Below are 20,974 nucleotides of genomic sequence, written 5' to 3' on the forward strand. Positions count from 1 at the left end.
GAATCCAAGTTGCAAAACACTCTTCAAGATATTATCCAAGAGAAGTTTCCCAACCTAACAAGGCAAGACAACATTCAAATCCAGGAAATACAGAGAACACCACAAAGATATTCCTCAAGAAGAGCAACCCCAAGGCACATAGTTGTCAGATTCACCACAGTTGAAATCAAAGAAAAAATCCTAAGGGCAGCCAGAGAGAAAGGTCAAGTCACCCACAAAGGAAAGACCATCAGACTCACAGCAGATCTCTTGGCAGAAACCCTGCAAGCTAGAAGGGAGTGGGGGCTGATATTCAACATCCTTAAAGAAAAGAATTTACAACCCAGAATTTCATATCTGGCCAAACTAAGCTTCATAAGTGAAAGAGAAATAAAAGGCTTTACGGATAAGCAACTGCTGAGAGATTTTATCGCTACAAGACCTGCCTTGCAGGAGCTACTGAATGAAGTACTAAACAGGGAAAGGAACAACCAATACCAGCCACTGCAAAAATGTACTAAATGGTAAAGAATATGGACACAATGAAGGAGCCATGTCAATTAATGGGCAAAACAACCAGCCAGTGACAAAATGGCAGGATCAAATTCAAACATAACAAAATTAACATTGAATGTAAATGGTCTAAATACCCCAATCAAAAGACACAGACTAGCAAACTGGATAAAAAGTCAAGACCCATCAGTGGCTATATTCAGTAGACCCATCTCACATGCAAAGACTCACATAGACTCAAAATAAAGGGACAGAAGAAGATTTACCAAGCAAATGGAGAGCAAAAAAAAAAAAAAAAAAAAAAAAAGCAGGGGTTGCAGTCCTGGTCTCTGACAAAATAGACTTTAAACCAACAAAGATCAAAAGAGACAAAGAAGGGCATTACATAATGGTAAAAGGATCAATGCAAAAGGAAGAGCTGTCCTAAATATTTATGCACCCAATGTAGGAGTACCCAGATACATAAAGCAAGTTCTTAATGACGTACAAAGAGACTTAGACTCCCGCACAAGAATAGTGGGAGACTTTACCACTCCACTGACAATACTGAACAGATCAACAAGACAGAAAGTCAACAAGGATATCCAGGACTTGAATGTAGATTTGGACCAAGTGGACTTAATAGACATTTACAGGACACTCCACCCCAAAACCATAGAATACACATTCTTCTCAGCACCACATCGCACTTACTTAAAAATTGACCACATAATTGGAAGTAAATCACTCCTCAGCAAATGCAAAAGAACAGAAATCATAACAAACAGTCTATCAGACCACAGTGCAATCAAATTAGAACTCAGGATTAAGAAAAGCACTCAGAACCACACAATCACATGGAAACTGAACAACTTGCTCCTGAATGATGAATGGATAAACAACGAAATGAAGGCAGAAACAAAAATGTTCTTTGAAACCAACTAGAATGAAGACACAATGTACCAGATCCTATGGGACACATTTAAAGCAGTGCCTAGAGGGAAATTTATGGCAATAAATGCCCACATGAGAAACAAGGAAAGATGTAAAATCGACACCCTATGGTCAAAATTGAAAGAGCTAGAGAAGCAAGATCAAAAAAACTCAAAAGCAAGCAGAAGACAGGAAATAACTAAGATCAGAGCAGAACTGAAGGAGAAAGAGACACCAAAAAAACCCTTCAAAAAATCAATAAATCCAGGAGCTGGTTTTTTGAAAAGATCAATAAAATAGACAGACTGCTAGCTAGTCTAATAAAAAAGAAAAGACAGAATTGAATAGATGCAATAAAAAATGATAAAGGGAAGATCACCACCAATTCCTCGGAAATAAAACCACCATCAGAGATTACTACAAACCACTCTATGCACATAAACCAGTAAATCTGGAAGAAATGGATAAATTCCTGGACACGTGCACACTCCCAAGACTAAGACAAGAAGAAGCTGAAACCCTGAATATATCAATAACAAGGTCTGAAGTCGAGGCAGCAATTAATAGCCTACTGGCCAAAAAAAGTCCAGGTCCAGACAGGTTCACAGCTGAATTCTACCAGACATAAAAAGAGGAGCTGGTACTATTCCTGTTGAAACTATTCCAAACAATACAAAAAGAGGGAATCCTCCCTAACTCATTTTATGAGACCAACATCATCCTGATACCAAAACCTGGCAGAGACACAACTAAAAAAGAAAACTACAGGCCAATATCCATGATAAACATCAGTGCAAAAATCTTCAATAAAATACTGGCCAGCTGCATCCAACAGCACATCAAAAAGCTTATCCACCACAATTGAGTAGGCTTCATCCTGGGGATGCAAGACTGGTTCAACATAGGCAAATCTGTAAACAAAATTCACCACATAAATAGAACCAAAGCCAGGTGCAGTGGCTCAAGCCTGTAATCCCAGCACTTTGGGAGGCCGAGGCGGGTGGATCACAACGTCAAGAGATCGAGACCATCCTGGTCAACATGGTGAAACCCCGTCTCTACTAAAAATACAAAAAATTAGCTGGGCATAGTGGTGTGTGCCTGTAATCCCAGCTACTTTGGAGGCTGAGGCAGGAGAATTGCCTGAACCCAAGAGATGGAGGTTGTGGTGAGCTGAGATCGCACCATTGCACTCCAGCCTGGGTAACAAGAGCAAAACTCCGTCTCAAAAAAAAAAAAAAAAAAAAAAGAACCAAAGACAAACCCACGTTTATCTTAATAGATGCAAAGAAGGCATTTGACAAAATTCAACAGCACTTTATGCTAAAAACTCTCAATAAACAACTAGATATCCATGGAACGTATCTCAAAACAATAAAAGCTATTTACGACAAACCCACAGCCAATATCATACTGAATGGGCAAAAATTAGAAGCATTCCTTTTAAAAACTGGCACTAGACACGGATGCCCTCTCTAACTACTCCTATTCAGTATAGTATTGAAAGTTCTAGCCAGAGCAATTAGGCAAGAAAAAGAAATAATGGGCATTCAATTATGAAAAGAAGTCAAATTGTCCCTATTTATAGACGACATTATCGTATATTTAGAAGACACCATCATCTCGGCCCAAAACCTCCTTAAGCTGATAAGCAACTTCCGCAAAGTCTCAGGAGACAAAATCAATGTGCAGAAACCACAAGCATTCCTATACACCAATAACAAACAGAGAGCCAAATAATGAGCAAACTCCCATTCACAATTGACACAAAGAAAATAAAATACCTAGGAATACAACTAACAAAGGAGGTAAAAGATCTGTTCAAGGAGAACTACAAACCACTGATCAAGGAAGTAAGAGAGGACACAAACAGATGGAAAAACATCCCATGCTCATGGTTAGGAAGAATCAATATCATGAAAATGGCCATACTGCCCAAAGTAATTTATAGATTCAATGCTATCACCATCAAGCTACCACTGACCTTCTTCACAGAACTGGAAAAAAACACTTTAAACTTCATATGGAACCAAAAGAGAGCCTGCATAACCAAGACAATTCTAAGCAAAAAGAACAAAGCTGGTGGCATCACACCTCCAGACTTCAAACTATACTACAAGTCTACAATAATCCAAACAGCATGGTACTGGTACCAAAACAGAGATATAGACCAATGGAAAAGAGCAGAGGCCTCAGAAGCAATGCCACACGTCTACAACTATCTGTTTTTTGACAAACTGGACAAAAACAAGCAATGGGGAAAGGAGTCCCTATTTCATAAATGGTGTTGGGAAAACTGGCTAGCCATATGCAGGAAGCTGAAACTTGACCCCTTCCTTACACCTTATACAAAAATTAACTCTAGATGGATTAAAGATTTAAACATATGAACTAACACCATAAAAATCCTAGAAGAAAACCTAGGCAAAACCATTCAGGACATAGGCACAGGCAAGGACTTCATGACTAAAACACCAAAAGCAAAACAAAAACCAAAATAGACAAATGGGACCTAACTAAATTTAAGAGCTTCTGCACAGCAAAAGAAACAATCATTAGAGTAAACCGGCAACCAAAAGAATAGGAAAAAATTTTCACAATCTACCCATCTGACAAAGGGCTAATAATCCAGAATCTACAAAGAACTAAAGCAGATTTACAAAAAAAAAAAAAAAAGAAAAAAAAACCATTCAAAAGTGGGCAAAGGATATGAACAGACACTTTTCAAAAGAAGACAAATATGTGGCCAATAAACATGTGAAAAAATGCTCATCATCACTGGTCATTAGAGAAATGCAAATCAAAACCACATTGAGATACCACCTCATGCCAGTTAGAATGGCGATCATTAAAAAATCCAGAGACAACAGATGTTGGAGAGGATGTGGAGAAAAGGGAACACATTTACACTGTTGGTGGGAGTGTAAATTAGTTCAGCCATTGTGGAAGACAGTGTGGCAATTCCTCAAGGATCTAGAAATAGAAATTCCATTTGACCCAGCAATCCCATTACTGGGTATATATACCCAAAGGATTACAAATTGTTCTGTCATAAAGACACATGCACACGTATGTTCATTGTGGTGCTGTTTACAATAGCAAAGACCTGGAAACAACCCAAATGCCCATCGATGATAGACTGGACAAAAAAAAAAAAAAGTAACACATATATACCATGGAATACTATGCAGCCATAAAAAACGATGAGTTTGTGTCCTTTGTAGAGACATGGTTCAACCTAGAAACCATCATTCTCAGAAAACTGACACAAGAACAGAAAACCAAACACCACATGTTCTCACTCATAGGCAGGTGATGAACAGTGAGAACACTTGGGCACAGGGAAGGGAACAACACTCACAGGACTAGGTGGCAGGAGTGCAGGGGAGGGGAGGGGGGACAGTGGTGGGGGGAGGAAGGATGGGGAGAGAGAACACCAGGAGAAATGCCTGATGTATTCGATGTGGGTGGGGGCAGGAAAGGAGACAGCAAACCACCATGGCATGTATGTACCTATGCAACAATCCTGCAGGATGCAGGACGTGCACATGTACCCCAGAGCCCAAACACAATAAAAAAATAAAAAACACACCTCTCTTTCAACTTTATCAAAGATTGAATGTGTTTTTAAATTCAAGGAATGTAATATTCAGAATGATTATTTTGATTACAGCTGTGGGTTTTTTCCTTGGGCATTGAATGCTTCCATTTAGTTCAACTACTTATCTTTTTTTTTTTTTGCTTTTCTATTTCTTTCCCAGTAATAACATATATTTTCTCAACTTCTTAAATCTCTTTATTAGATACAATTGAATGTAATTTGGAATTTACGAGTCTTATCACATTCTCATTTGGCTTGAGCAATTCAACATATAAGTACAGACTGTCTATATTTCTTCAGAGTTCCTCCAACTATTTGCTTAAAATTCCTGAAATTAAAATTATGGTTCCTTGAGACCACTTCTGTCTAATCATTGCTGGCACCTGGAAAATACCAAATGCTTTATTTACACAGCGCCCACTCTGAAATTTCTCACTTAAAAGGTTGTCTTACACAGAAATACTGACCATTTTGACAAGGGAATGGCCCTAGGATTGGGCCAGAGCTAGAAAGAAGCAGAATTAAACAATTTTGCTATTCGTTTTCAATGGTCATAAATCCAGTTAGCATGTTATCATTTACATATTACGATTTTGTTCGTGTTAGTTGTAGTAGAATGCCCTAAGGAAACCGAGCTCTGTTGTAGTGTGACATGGTAAACGCCCATAAAACTGCATACCTCAACCATACCTTGGCTTTCTATTGAAACTGCTTTCTGTGACTCAAATGTGACAGGCAAGCAGTCCAAACTCAACCCATCTTGGCCCCCTGCGACTTGTAATAAGTAATTAAGGATTGTAATTTCCACCCTACCCAGACAATGTGTAAACAAATGCTAATCTTGACTTTTGTGAACCACTTAGTAACAATCAGAATGTCAAAAGTCCCCTGGCCCTCAGAGTGTCCGGAGCCCCTCACCCTCATCTTTGCCCAGGAATCCACTGGAATGTCCGGAGCCCCTCGCCCCCACCCCTGCCCCTCACCCTCACTCCCAAGGTGGTTTTATGGGTATAAAATGTCTTGACACCCTCCTTTCGGGGTCACGGGTTGGAGAGACGCGAGTCCTCTGTGGCCGCTGGCAATAAAGACCCTGCATTTTGGCATACTTTTGTCTTGCTGTTGACTTTCTATGTTCAGACCAGTACAACAGTATCGTCTACATTACTTTAGTTACTGATAACTCACATTATAGTTTACACCAAGAATTTCCATTTGTTCCTTGGAATAATCCTGTGAAGAGGGTATTTTTTTATCACTAGTTTCATATAATGAAAACAATTTATTCCTGTTAATGTCAATACATTCTATTTGCCCAGCTCACTCTAGTATTCTCTCTGCACTGATTTTTTAATCTCTTTGAGAACCCCCATGTCCAATATACACCTCATATCTTCACTTCTCTCCTTCCCCAACTCACACCCTCAAAAACATTCTTATGTCTCTTCTTATTCTGTTGCCCTTGATTGGCAAATGTGGAGCCATGCATGTACCCAACTCTCTGACATTTGGAGCTACCCCTGACTAGCCAAAGACTGCTGGAGAAACTCTCCTGAATGCTTTCACTCTATGAACTTCAAATGGACATTTAAGGATACATGGCGATCCTACTACAGCTTCCTAATAAATTTCATTTTCCTCTTTCAAAACTGTTATTTTTTCCTCCCCTCTCCTCCAGCCTCCCATATCCCCACTTCCACACTCACTCTCAGCTGATGATGTCACTTCATACTTTATTGAGAAAATAGAAGCCTGCAAAGGAGCAACACTTTCATACTCTCCTCCCACTGCGTATATAAACCTCTAAGTTTCTGTGTCAGCTCCTGTCTTACACTTTCATACTCCTCCCACTGTATATATATAAATCTCTAAGTTTCTGTGCCTGTCTTAGTCAGCTCCAGTTGCTATAACAAAATGCCACAAAATGAGTGGCTGAAATCACAGAAATTTCTCATCTCACAGTCTGCAGGCTCCAAATCCAAGCATGGTTGGTGTCTAGTGAGGGCTCTCCTCCTGGCTTGCAGACAGCTGCCTTCCGGCTGGGTCCTCACATGGCCTTTTTGTGGTGCACGCACGGTTAGGGTTAGGGACAGGGTTAGGTGTCTCTTGCTCTTTTTATAAAGACGTTAGCCCTATCAAATTAAGGACCAGCTCTATGACCTCATTTAAATAGAATTATCTCCCTGAAGACCTTATTTTAGTATGGTCACATTTGGGACTGGGGCTTTAACACGAATTTTGGGGAGACGGAATTCAGTCCTTAATAGTGCCCATGTTCTTCATCTCACCATGTGTTCCAACAGAAAAAAATCTCCCTGCTCTCATCAAAAATTAGTAGCCCCGCAGTGTGCTCTGGCCCCTGCCCCTTTTAGTTTCTTAACATCACTGAGCCCCTCATTTCTATTTTTTTTTTTTTTTGAGACAGACTCTCACTCTGTCACCCAGGCTGGAGTGCAGTGGCACGATCTCAGCTCACTGCAACCTCTGCCTCACAGGTTCAAGCAATTCTCCTGCCTCAGCCTCCTGAGTAGGTAGGACTATAGGTGGGCACCAACACGCCTGGCTAATTTTTTTGTATTTTTAGTAGAGGTAGGGTTTTGCCATGTTGGCCAGGCTGGTTTCAAACTCCTGACCTCAGGTGATCCACCTGCCTCAATCTCCCAAAGTGCCGGGATTATTAGCGTGAGCCACCGCACCCAGCCCAACCCCCTCATTTCTTCTCTTACATAACTAGGGTTGTCCTTCTGACAAGCACACAAGCACACTCCGCCCTGGACTCCATAATCCCTCTCCATCACCCAACTCATTTTTCTACTTCCCTTTAAGCACCAATTCTCTAACAAATTATCTAAAATTACTGCCTCCCCTTCCTCAACAATTTATTCACTCATCAGAAGACTTCAAATTGGCTAATGCAGCTTCTGAGGCTCAGAAAATGAAAGCCCAAAATATGCCACTTTAGACTTCAAACTGAGAGCATGTGGGGAGCAGCAAGTGCGGGGAAGGGCTTTCCCCAAAGTTCCCTCCCTACCTAAAGGCTGGATTCTCCCTGAGGGACTCAGTTGTTGTCCATCACTTCCCCAGGGTATCTCCTCCACTGGGAGAAGACTGACACATATCCCAGGAAGTGAAGGCTAAAATTGATGCCACACCAGGAGCCCAGATGGCCTTTGTCTCAGAATACCATCTGTTCTTCAGGCCCATCTGTCTTCTCTAAAACTCATTTACTCCTCCTCTAAACTGTCTGCATCCCCCTATGAAGAAGAGTATATAAGCTTCGAAGTCCCATTGGGTCATCGGGTACTCACCTCCCAGGAATGCACATGTACACACAGTATATGTGTTTGCCTTTTCTCTTGTTAAGCCATCTGTTAGTTTATTTCTCAGATTCAAATATTGAACATCCAGAGTGGAAAGAAAAGGATCTCTCACCCCAACATGGCTCCTCTCAGGCTCATCAACAGTCCCCATGTTCCGAATTCAGTGGACACCTCACTTATTTTTTATTTTTTGAGACAGAATCTTGCTCTGTCACCCAGGCCGGAGTACAGTGGCATGATCTCAGCTCACTGTAAGCTCCACTTCCTGGGTTCATATGATTCTCCCGCCTTGGCCTCCTGAGTCGCTGGGATTACAGGTGCACCACCACGTCCAGCTAATTTTTGTATTTTCAGTAGAGACAGGGTTTTGCCATGTTGCCCAGACTGGTCTTGAACTCCTGACCTCAAGTGATCCACTTGTCTCAGTCTCCCAAAGTGCTGGGATTACAGGTGTGAGCCACCACGCTGGGCCTCTCTTATCTTATTTGACCTTTCAAGAATATCTGACCCAGTCAACCACTCTCTTCCCTGAAAACTCTCCTCTTATGGGAACCATGACATCACACTCTACAGTTTTCTTTCTGCATCCCTGGCTGCTCCTTCTGCTCCTCTTTCAAGCCTGTAAATGTGGGAATGCCCTAGAACTTGATCCTAGATCCTCCTTTCTTCTCCAGCCACCTCCAGAGCTAAATGAGCTCATTCCACTATCTGGCTTTGAGTTCTATCTCTCTAGTGATGACACCCAGATTGATATGTGCAGCTCTGACCTCTCCCTTGAGCTCCAGACTCATTTATACGGTTGAAATGCCCATCTGACATTTCCATTTGGACGTCTAATAGTCTTGTCAAATGTAGCATATCCAAAACATAACCTCTGACTTCCTTCTCTCTTTCCCAGTCTTCCCTATTTCCATGGATGGTAATGAACTGCTTAAGCCCAACATTTATCATTTATCATTCTGATTCCGCTCCTTCTCTTCTCTCCTATACCTGGGCTTTTGATGATTCAGCCTTAAATCCATCTACTTCTCTTTATCGCTACTTCTATTGCCCTTATTCAAGGCACATCAGCTCTTGTCTGGATGGAAGCCATGGCCCCATAACTAGTCTTTCTGCTTCCATTGCCTGACTGCTGTCCATTCTCTATGCAGCTATCAGAGTACTCCTTTAAAAACTTAAATCATACTTGGCATACATGACATATTGTCATGCCCTTGTGGCTTCACTTATTATTAGAATAAAACTCAAATCCTCACCAGGGTTTGCATCCTACAACATAACCTGACTTAGTAGATCTCTCTCTTTCTCCCTTTGGTCCATTTGCATTGCTGTAAATAAATTCCTGAGACCGGGTAGTTTATAAAGAAAAGAGGTTTATTTGGCTCACAGTTCTGCAGGCTGTACACAAAGCATAGTGCCAGCATCTGCTTCTGGTGAGGGACTCAGGAAGCTTACAATCATAGTGGGAGGTGAGCAGAGCCAGCATACCACATGGAGAGAGAGAGAGAGAGAGAGAGAGAGAGAGAGAGAGAGAGAGAGAGAGAGAGAGAACCAGACTTTTTGAAATGACCAGATCTTGTGTGAACTCAAAGAATAAGAACTCACTCATTACTGCAAAGACATTCATGAGGGATCTGCCCCCATGACCCAAACACCTCTCACTAGGCCCACTTCCAACACTGAAGCTCACATTTCAACATGAGCTTTGGAGGGGCAAACATCCAAACCCCATCACCCTCCACGATTCATTCTTTCCGCTTCTCAAGTATGCCAAGCTCAGGGCCGCTTTTCCTTCTGCCTTGAACATTGTTAAGACCTTCAGGTCTTAACTCCAATGTCAGCCCCTCAGAGTGACCTTTGCTACTCCCTATGGAAAGCTCGCCTCCCACCCCTGCCATCATCATTTATTTCTACTTCTTTCATGCCGCTTAGCACAATGAGCTCCAGGAGGGCAGGCTTTTGTCTGGCATGCATCCTGCACATTCTCCAGCACTAAGCACAGACCTGGAGCACAATGAACATTCACTGAAAGAATGAAATTGATCTCAGACTTCACCTAGCTCCAGGATGCCAAAATAAGCCCCTAATTGCCTTCCCTGCTTCTCCTTTTGTTCCTGCCCCGTCTATCTCCTAGGGAGACCTGTCTCAGCTAGACCAGTCCTGGGCTCTTCACACATCAGAGTTAAGGGAGTTGACAGGGAATTAATAGAAGAGAGAACCTGAAAAAGGCTTAGGAGGGGAAAGACTTGGAGAAATCCATTGTCAGTCCAAAATAATAAAGTACAGAGGTGTATGTGAGGAGGAAGGGGAGGGAGGACAGGAAAGAGAAAGAAATCCATACAGGCCAGGTGTAAGTGAGAAAGTTCTTTCGGCATTTGTCAAACTTGAGTTTCTAGAAGGTGTGGGAGATACATAACTGAGAGGAGTAAATGGGATTGCAGTAAAGATGAGGATTCTGAATTAGGGCCACTCTGTCACCCAGGCTGGTGTACAGCAATGCGATCAAGGCTCAGTGCAGCCTGGATCTCCTGGGCCCAGGCAATCCTCCCATCTCAGCCTCCCAAGTAGCTAGGACTACAGGCACGTGCCACCAAACTCAGCTAATTTTTTTTAAGATTTGGTGTCTTGCTGTGTTGTCCAGGCTGGTCTCAAACTCCCGAGCTCAAGTGATTCTCCCGAAGTCCTGGGATTATAGGCATGAGCCACCAAGTGCAGCCTGGAGCCCTTTTTATGTACTTCAAGAAGAAGGAAAATAAGGATGCAATTTTTGTTTCTGGCACATTGAGCTGTGCTTCCTGAAATACCAGCCTGGGCTGAATGTCATAGGCCTGTGATTTCAACAAGGTTACATACACACGAGAAAACTGAAGCTCTGAGTGGTCACAGGATGTGACCACTGCCATTCAGCTGATAGATGACAAAAGCAGGATTCGAACCCATGGTTTCACCTCCAGGGTCCTTGTTGTTATTAGCATTCTCCCTGCTTCCCTCCAAAGCAAGAAATGAGGTTAGCCAGACTTACGGCCTCCAATTGTTACCATTTTGCTTTCTAATTGTTTACAGAAATTTAAGTCAAGCTCACCAATTTATGGTTTCCTAAATATATTTTTATCCTCCCTTTACATATCAAAATAACATTTGTTCCTTTTGTCATTTTCTATCACCTCCTTCTTCTCTGTGATTCATTAATGATCACCAGTAGCAAGTATAGAATTATACGTGTAAAGAACCTTTAGTACCAGGCTGTAATTGGTCTCCATCTGGAGAATGAAATTTGCTTAAAATGACTGGAAGTCTGGGTGCAGTGGCTCACAACTGTAATCCCAGCACTTTGGGAGGCCAAGGCAGGAAGATCACTTGAGCCCAGGAGTTCGAGAACAGCCTGGGCAACATGGTGAGACTTTGTCTCTAAAAAAAATTTTAAATTAGCTGGGCAAGGTAGTGTGTGCCTGTGGTCCCACCTACTCAGGAGGCTGAGATGGGAGGATGGCTTGAGCCCGGGGAAGATAAGTCTGCAGTGAGCCATGTTTGTGCCAGTGCACTCCAGCCTGGACAACAGAGCAAGACTCTGTCTCAAAAAAAAAAAAATTACTGGGAGATTTCTGACTAAGTCCACACCGACAGGTTTCCATCCCCTCCTTTATGGCTAGATGCTTCAGAGTGAAGATCATTGTCTTTGAAAAGGAAGTCATAGACAGAGGAAAAAAGGAGCCATTCTGATTTCCTCACCCTCGGGGAACAATATGTAATCTGCTCCAAACAATGAGCATCATATCCCTTTCTTTTTCTTTGTTTAAAACATGGCTATTAAAAAACACTGGAGGTTCCTGTCTTCCTTAGCTTTTTTCCTGCAATCTTCTTACAACTTCACAGCCATTGTTTTGCACACATTTTTCTTATACACACTTTATACTTCCACCTACCCTTTCGGAATCTGATATTATGCAGTCATGCTAATTTTAAAAGATGCTTTCCTATTTTTTCATCTGCATTTATATCATCAGAATTTTCTTTAAAAAGGTATTTCTACCTATGAGCCTTAAATAGACACGTTTTCCAAATAGGTAAGAATGAGGTTTTAAAACAATAATCATGATATAGTTCACCTCCAAGACTGAAGACTCTAAAGTGCTTTAGAAAAGAGACAGTGCACTTCTTTTGTTATGGTGGAAGTCATGTGAATATTTGCACTGCATGTGATCATACCCAAAAACTCCCTAAGGGTCTTCTGGAGATTAGATAGTGATGCTTACCTCCTGGGACTGATTTAGGCACCGTGAAATAGTTGGTAATACCTGTAAATAATGCAGTGGCAAGTCACCCAGGGCCTCGGCTTTTATCCTGCCGGCTACAGGCAGCTTTGTCTGCTGATCCCACACTGGGTCCTTCCCAAAGAATTGTCCTCTGTGAAAGGAACTGTGTCTTCCAAGTCGACACCTTGCACTGGTGTCACACTGCTATAAAAAACCTGAGACTGGGTAATTTATAAAGAAAATAGGTGTAATCGATTCACAGTTCCACCTGACTGGGGAGGCCACAGGAAACTTACAATCATGGCAGGAGGCAAAGGGAAAGCTGGCACATCTTACACGGCAGCGGGAGAGAGAGAGCAAAGGTGGAAGGACCCACACTTTTAAACCATCAGATCTCATGAAAACTCAGTCACTATCATGAGAACAGCAAGGGGGAAATCTGGCCCCACGATCCAATCACATTCCACCAGGCTCCTCCCCTGATACATGGGGATGACAATTTCACAGGAGGTTTGCAGGGGGACACAGATCCAGACCACAGCACAGCTCCTGGGACGCAGCCAGGCCATGACTGACTGAGGGTAGCTCCTTACCTGGGGTGGAACTCAACTGGGAAGGGCCATGCCACCCTCAACCCTCAAACCCCTGTGGAATTGGCTGAGTCCTCTGTTCCTCAGATCCTCTGCGTTGAGATCTACCTGTCTCCTCTGGCTGCTCAGTCCTGTCATGGGCATCGTTCCTGAGAGCACTTCCTAGTAAGTGTCCTATATACAAATCTGTATCCCAGACTGTGTTGCCCAGGAAATCCAATTTACAACAGTCCATAATACAAAAGAAATTGTATAGCAATTGACCTGTGCTTCTAACAGGCATGCAAAATAATCGCATATATAAATTGCCCAATTAACTAACACTGAATTAGTGAGATCTTAGAATTAAAAGGATGCATACAAATTAAAACAAATTTTTTTTTTTTTTGAGATGGAGTCTCACTCCCTCTCCCAGGCTGGACTGCAGTGGTGTGATCTTGGCTCACTGCAACCTCTGCCTCCCAGGTTCAAGCAATTCTCTGCTTCAGCCTCCCGAGTATCTAGGATTACAGGTACGTGCCACCACAGCTGGCTATTTTTTTATTTTTATTTTTATTTTGTATTTTTAGTAGAGACAGGATTCACCATCTTGACCAGGCTTGTCTTGAACTCTTGACCTCATGATCCACCCACCTCAGCCTCCCAAAGTGCTGAGATTACAGGCGTGAGCCACCACACCCAGCAGAACAAGTCTCAAACTTAATTTTTTTTAAGACTGCGTCTTGCTCTGTTTTGGAGGCTAGAATGCAGTGGTGCCATCACAGCTCACTGCTACCTCAACCTCCTGGGCTCAAGGGATCCTCCTGCCTCAGCCTCCCCACTAGCTGAGACTACAGGTGTGTGCCACCATGCCCTTCTAATTTAAAAACAAAAAATTTGTAGAGATAGGGTTCTACTATGTTATCCAGGCTGGTCTCGAACTCCTGAGCTGAAGTCATCCTACCTCTTTGGTTTCACAAAGTACTCAGATAATAGTCATGTCACTGTTCCTGGCCTTTAATTTTATTTCCTTTTGAGGACAACATTTTCCATGGATACACAGCCACCAAAGTGTAAAGGAAAGAAGTAAAGAAGAATAAAGATTCTGCAAATGTCTGCTTTATACAGCCCTTTTCAGAAGTTACTATAGACTAGACTCTAGATTTTTTTTTATTATAATATAGAATTTATAACTTCATACATAATTTCCATCCTAAATCTGTGTCAGTGAAGCAGAGCACCTAACAATGATATTAGAAGACTTTCACTTTTAATCAAGAGAACAATATTTAAGCCAATAGAAACAGTCGTAAATCACGCTGCAAAAGAAAAAAAAACCCTGAATATTGAAGAGCAAAATAAATTTAAAAATCTTTAGGGAAAAGCTTACATTTGAAAGAGTCAGGCCAGGCACGGTGGCTTACGCTTGTAATCCTAGTCCTTTGAGAGGCCAAGGTGGGCAGATCACCTGAGGTCGTGGGTTCAAGACCAGCCTCACAAACATGGAGAAACCCTGTTTCTACTAAAAATACAAAATACTACTAGCCTGTAGTCCCAGCTACTCAGGAGGCTGAGGCAGGAGAATCGCTTGAACCTGGGAGGCGGACGTTGTGGTGAACCAAGATCACACCATTGCACTCCACCCTGGGCAATAAGAGCGAAACTCCTCTCAAAAAATTAAAAAAAAAAAAAAAAAACTTCAAGAGTCAACTGTTCTAAAACATTTAAGAAATAACATTTTCAATGTCCAAAATAACAAATTTATTCCCTGGTCCACATTTTTGCCTGAAGCACCTGCCTCCCAAGTAATTAAGAGTTATTTTATGGGACAAGAGTTAGCCAGTCAGATCCAATTACCGTAAATCAGAAAGACAAAATTTATATATCCTTTTCTGTCCTCCCATAATACTGATCTCTTTACCAAATGGTAGCCAACAGCTACGTTAATCATGAGCCTGATAATGTACTACTTCATGGCAAACAGACCTTAATAATTCTACTCCTCTCTTGCTGCCAGCCCTGTACTGAATAGTGAGAATACATTGACATTGTCATAGTTCACGACACATTGATTAATCAGGTAATACACATTCTAAACACTTAGGGAAATGGACTGTAAAAAAACTATTTTACTGACTCTAAGGGACGACAATTTGTCTTCTTCTACTTTATGACGATGCTGTGTCTATGTCTTTACCGTCAATGGTACTTAAAATTACCTGAAATGACTGGGTTTCACTGACTCAGTACCACTTAAAAGTCAACAGAATTTTGCTAAAAAGCTCAAAAATGAAACAAGAAATACTGAACAATTTTAAGCATGCTAAGAGATAGGGACGCGAATGATCAAAAGTATAGAAATTACTGAAAAATACGTTCCAGACAGGATGATGGACAATGCTAATTTCACTATGAATATGCCAACTGGAAGATGATGAAAATCCCTTTCGGTGCAGCAGGAAATAAATGTGCATGGGTGCAATTTTTAATAGAATAGTGTTGCCTGTTGGCTGCAGACTGGAGCCAAGGAGACACTTGGGGAGTGCTTGGTAACAAAAAAAATATGGACCTGATCAATTATGCAGCCAAATTAGCAAGTAATTAGACAGACACATTAAAACTGCACCAGAACCCACAGCCATCCCAGAATTTCCAAACACACACTGAAACAAATAAGTGGAAGCTTGTGAAATTCACTGTATTTACAATTGCTTACTCCTGTTTTCAAAATCCGAATAATTTCCTTAGGGGAAACTTCTGGAATCCCCCAGAGTTGGTTTCCTTGTCATATGTTTTCATAGCGTCCTATTTTCATTTTCTGCTCACAACTTAATATTCCTGGGATTCAGTAATTTATGTTTCCCTCCTTTGACTAGCTCCATGGGTCTAGAGATCTCATGTCCGTTTGGTTCCTTGTATGTCTAGCACAGTGTGGGGATACATTACAGGTGCTCCAAATATACTTTTTAATAAATTAATAATCTTCTCAACACATCGGCAGCTCTCTTCACTTTCCAGTCTTTTCTCGGTTGTTACTTGCATTGTCTCTAGATGCTCTTCCTTTCTCTTCCACTACCACTCTGATGAGCGTACAATAGCAGACAGCATCCCTAGAACAACATGACATCTACAGAAAAGGGACACGCCCCTTCCACTCCTTTGTACTCTGCACACCAAAATAGATCACTTGTTCCAGTGCAGTCAGGCATCCCTGATGGGTCCCAAAATACATAGGCGATAATCTCAGTGTAATCTTACATCTCTGTCTGAAATCATCTTCAGAACAGCACAATATACATCTTAGGAGGTGCTCTGTAGCTAACGAAAGTGATGCAGAAACCACACATGTTCATCCAGTACCTACCATGTGCCAGTTATTGCAAAACTACCCCACATCAAGGACAGATGGATAACAAATCTCCCTTGAATCCTCTGTCCAGCTATGGTCACGCTCACACTTTCTGACTTTTCACCTTGCAGCAACATTCTCTCCATCACCCACCTGATGCCTTAACTGCCTTACCCTTGACCTCTATAGAATTATTTCCACATTCTTTTTTTTTCTTTTGTTTTGAGACAAAGTCTCACTCTGTGACCCAGGCTGGAGTTCAGTGGTCCAATCTCAGCTCACTGCAGCCTCCTCCTCCCGAGTTCAAGCAATTCTTGTGCCTCAGCCTCCTGAGTAGCTGAGATTATAGGAGCACACCATTATGCCTGGCTAATTTTTGTATATTTAGTAGGAACGATGTTTAAACGTTTCGTCCAGGCTGGTCTTGAACTCCTGATCTCAGGTGATCCACCCGCCTTGGCCTCCCAACATGCTGGGATTACAGGCATGAGCCACTCCTGGCCTATTTCCAAGTTCTGTTGTTATATCATTGTCACAACAGACACCATATTTCAATGCTGCCTGTGTCCCCAAATGGTATGTGAGTGTGAGTATATGAGCGTGAGTGTATGTGTGTAAACCTGCCATCTATTAATGTATTCATTTAAAGATTGTGCTCTGATTGTCAATGCTAAAAGAAGACAAACTTTTTCATTACACAGGACATTTCGACAGGTCTAATATGAGATTTCCTCTCACTCCATTTATTCATACTTATTTCATTATCTCCCTGTTGTACTTGCAGCTGTGCCCATCAAACACTAATTATTTTTCTTTTAGGAAGAAATAATATATAACATCATCAATTTTTTTTTTTGAGACAGAGTCTCACTCTGTCACCCAGACTGGAGTGCAGTGGTACAATCTAGGTTCACTGTAACCTCTGCCTCCCAGGTCCAAGTGATCTCATGCCTCAGCCTCCTGAGTAGCTGGGATTACAGGCACGCACCACCACGTCTGGCTAACTTTTGTATATTTTAGTACAGACGGGGGTTTTGCCTTGTTAGCCAGGCTGGTCTTGAACTTCTGGCCTCAATTGATCCTCCTGCCTCAGCCTCCCAAAGTGCTGGAATTACAGGCATGAGCCACCATGCCCAGCCACCCATCAGTGTTAACTCTAAAAAAATTGCTCCATCTTACCACCAGTTATTTGAGACTCAAAATTAGAATAATAACCTAGGAATGTTCCATAAAGTGAAATTACTTTGAGAAATTACACATATATATATATAATATATATATTTACATATACACACCCACATATCTCCAGTAGCAGGATATGCTTACATGTATACATATAGTTGTCTCTATTTGGGTTGTCCCAAAAGCAGACCCCAAGACAAGGACTGAAATGTAACTATGTTGGCCAGGTGCTGTGGCTCACACATGTAATCCCAGCACTTTGGGAGGAAAAGGTGGGCGGATCACCTGAGGTCGGGAGTTCAGGACCAGTCTGGCCAACAGGTGAAACCCTGTCTCTACTAAACATACAAAAATAAGCTGGGCATGGTAGTGCGCCTGTAATCCCAGCTACTTAGGAGGCTGAGGTGGCAGAATTGCTTGAACCTGGGAGGTGGAGGCTGCAGTGGGCCAAGATCGCGCCACTGCACTCCAGCCTAGGCAACAGAGCGGGACCCCATCTCAAAAAGAAAAAAGAAAAAAGAAAAAAAATGTAAGTAGGTTGTTTAGGAAATAATCGCAGGTAAGATGAAAGGGGAGCGGGAAGCTGAGATGCGATGGTATAAGGTCTAAAATTAGGATCCAATTTTATGCATGCCTTGACATCTGGGAAACACTGTGAGGGCTTCAAATGCCCTAACTGCAAGTTCCCATCCCCACTCTTTTCACACGGATAAGGTCCCGTAGCCAAGCTGTCGTCCTTACCACAGGAACCAGTCACAGTTTCTGCTTATCTCTGAGTAGTGGGCCTCAGTTGCCTGCCACCCTGTGGCATTATTCAGACGAGACAGTCATATCCTCCCACAGGCACTAGGGGGCGCTCCACCCTGTTGCTAATACAAAGTCTGCCTCCCGCAGCCCCTGTTTGTTCACTGGGTTCCCAAGTGCTGGTGACCCTGGGTGGCACGCGGTGTCTTCTTCTGCCCTGCCATGAGCATATGGGACTAATATACCGCATTCATCTCCTTATCCAGTGTTGGGTGTCACGTGTCTGAGCATCCCCATAATCCTGAGGTGAGAATCCTCCTTTACCAATGGGGTGACTAGGGGGCAATTAAAACAGGTGCATAAGGAAATGCATGTCATAAAATGTATGCTGTCAACGAATTTTTAAATGGCTAACGGAGAAACTGCAATCAATCTGGAGAGTTCTGAGAGTCAGTGACCAGCTTCGGATATACCCAAGTAGGAAAAGAGCTGGCGTTTTTAAAAGCCAACACTTGTCAGTCATTGATTGAAGGCTGCTCCCAGGGACATTAAGTCTCCCACATCTCAATGAAAGTAGTTGAGCCAGCCAGAGAAAGCCCTCAAGCAAACAAACGTTCAGGCTGGCAGGTGGAAGTTGACCTGCAAGCACTGTCGTTCTAAGAGCTGAGGGGCTATGGGCTGAGCCTGGCTGCTACAGTGTAAAAGTGTTGTGGTCCTTTAGACCAAATTCCTGCCCCTTCTTGATGTTTTTCACAAAATTCATGTATGTACAGGCAGATAGACTTTATCTTTTGGTACAGATAAAGTTCTATGTATGGGACCAGGCGCAGTGGCTCACGCCTGTAATCCCAGCACTTTGGGAGGCTGAGGCAGGCCAATAGCTTGAAGCCAGGAGTTTGAGACCAGCCTGACCAACAAGGTGAAACCCTGTCTGTCTTAAAAATTCAAAAATTAGGGTCGGGCAGGGTGGCTCTCGCCTGTAATCCCAGCACTTTGGGAGGCTGAGGTGGGTGGATTACGAGGTCAAGAGATCAAGACCATTCTGGTCAACATGGTGAAACCCTGTCTCTACTAAAAATACAAAAAAAATTAGCCAGGCATGGTGGTGCATGTCTGTAATCCCAGCTACTTGGGAGGCTGAGGCAGGAGAATTGCCTGAACCCAGGAGGAGGAGGTTGCCGTGAGCCAAGATCGCGCCATTGCACTCCAGCCCAGGTAACAAGAGCGAAACTCCGTCTCAAAAAAAAAAAAAAAAAAATTAGCCAGGTATGTAGTCCCAGCTCCTTGGAAGGTTGAGGCAGGAGAATTGCTTGAACCCAGGGGCAGAGGTTGCAATGAACTGAGATCATGCCACTGCACTCTAGCCTTTGCAACAGAGCAAGACTCTGTCTCAAAACTAAAGTTCTAGGCATGAAAGGGGATAAAGAAAAAAAAACAAAGAAAAATGCTAAATGCCATGGTTTGATAAAAGCTACTGCTAATTCCTCTTTCTAACCTCCAGCATTGAGGAATGAGAGAGTCCTCAGACTTTAGTGTGTATCAAAGTCTTAGGAGGGGCTGGGTTTCAACTGCAGGGTCTCCCATTAAGTCTTCTGGGGTGAGATCTTAGAACTTTTATTTCTAATGAGATCCCTAGTGCTGCCAATGCTACTGGTCTGAGGACCACACTTGGCTCTAGGCCAACGTTCTACAACCAAAGGTTTTCAAACGAAGAGTGATGGAGACCTGTGGTGGGCATATGACAGAGTCAGAATGATTCCAGAAGAGGCCTCTTCAAAGTGTGCTGGACCATCAAAGCATGAGCCGAAGCCATGGAGCAATCAGCAGCTTTGTCTTTGCTGTCTCGCAGTTAGAGAGGAGAAGGTGATGAGATTTTCTTTCTATACATCAAGATCAAGGAGACAGTTGAGTGAAAACGAGAACTTGAGGATGGCCCCTGAATGTGAATTCAACCAAGGTCCTAATATACATGGACATTCTTTTCCATGGACACGATGACAAGTGATTTCCAAAAAAAGACATTATTGAAAACTGAAGTCAGAGTCAGTCTCACAGAGGCAATCATCGGGCACTTGTCTGTTGATAAGGGGATGCCTTGCACTTCCATCCTTTATCCCTGAAGGAGCAGGAGCAATGGCCTATTGGAAATCGCCAGGCATCTTGGATTCATGGAAACACACTTGCTGATGAAAAGAGGGCAGCCCTGACTAGCACTTTCTCTTTTTGCCTCTCAGTTCAAGTAGGCCACAAGTGCACAAGAGTCCTTCTCCTTGTACGAAGAAAAAGAAACAAGATCTTCGTGTTTATTGTTGGAGTGTTTTAAGATATTGTTTTGACTTCATTTCAAGCCCTATTAACTTTTAGCATTATCCCTAGCAGATTTCCTCACTAAAGTGAGTGACTAAATCTCCCTTAATGTCCATTTCTTTAAATGCTATCACATAAAATCTTGAACATGTATTCCATATGTTGCTGTGATGATAAGAAAATGATATGTGCCAAGCACCCAGCTGGGTATGTCCTAGAGCAGGACATCGGTCCTTCCCCTCCCTCCC

General features: G+C 42.5%; 1 protein-coding gene across 4 annotated transcripts in view; it reads right to left on the minus strand.

Moving 5' to 3' along the window:
• The window catches only part of ST8SIA6 (ST8 alpha-N-acetyl-neuraminide alpha-2,8-sialyltransferase 6), a 149,406-nt gene that overhangs the window by 95,975 nt on the left and 32,457 nt on the right, over window positions 1-20,974 (minus strand). The gene's annotated exons all lie outside the window — the stretch shown is intronic.

This window comes from Callithrix jacchus, chromosome 7, assembly GCF_049354715.1.
Source record: "Callithrix jacchus isolate 240 chromosome 7, calJac240_pri, whole genome shotgun sequence".
Classification (NCBI taxonomy): Eukaryota; Metazoa; Chordata; class Mammalia; order Primates; family Cebidae; genus Callithrix; species Callithrix jacchus.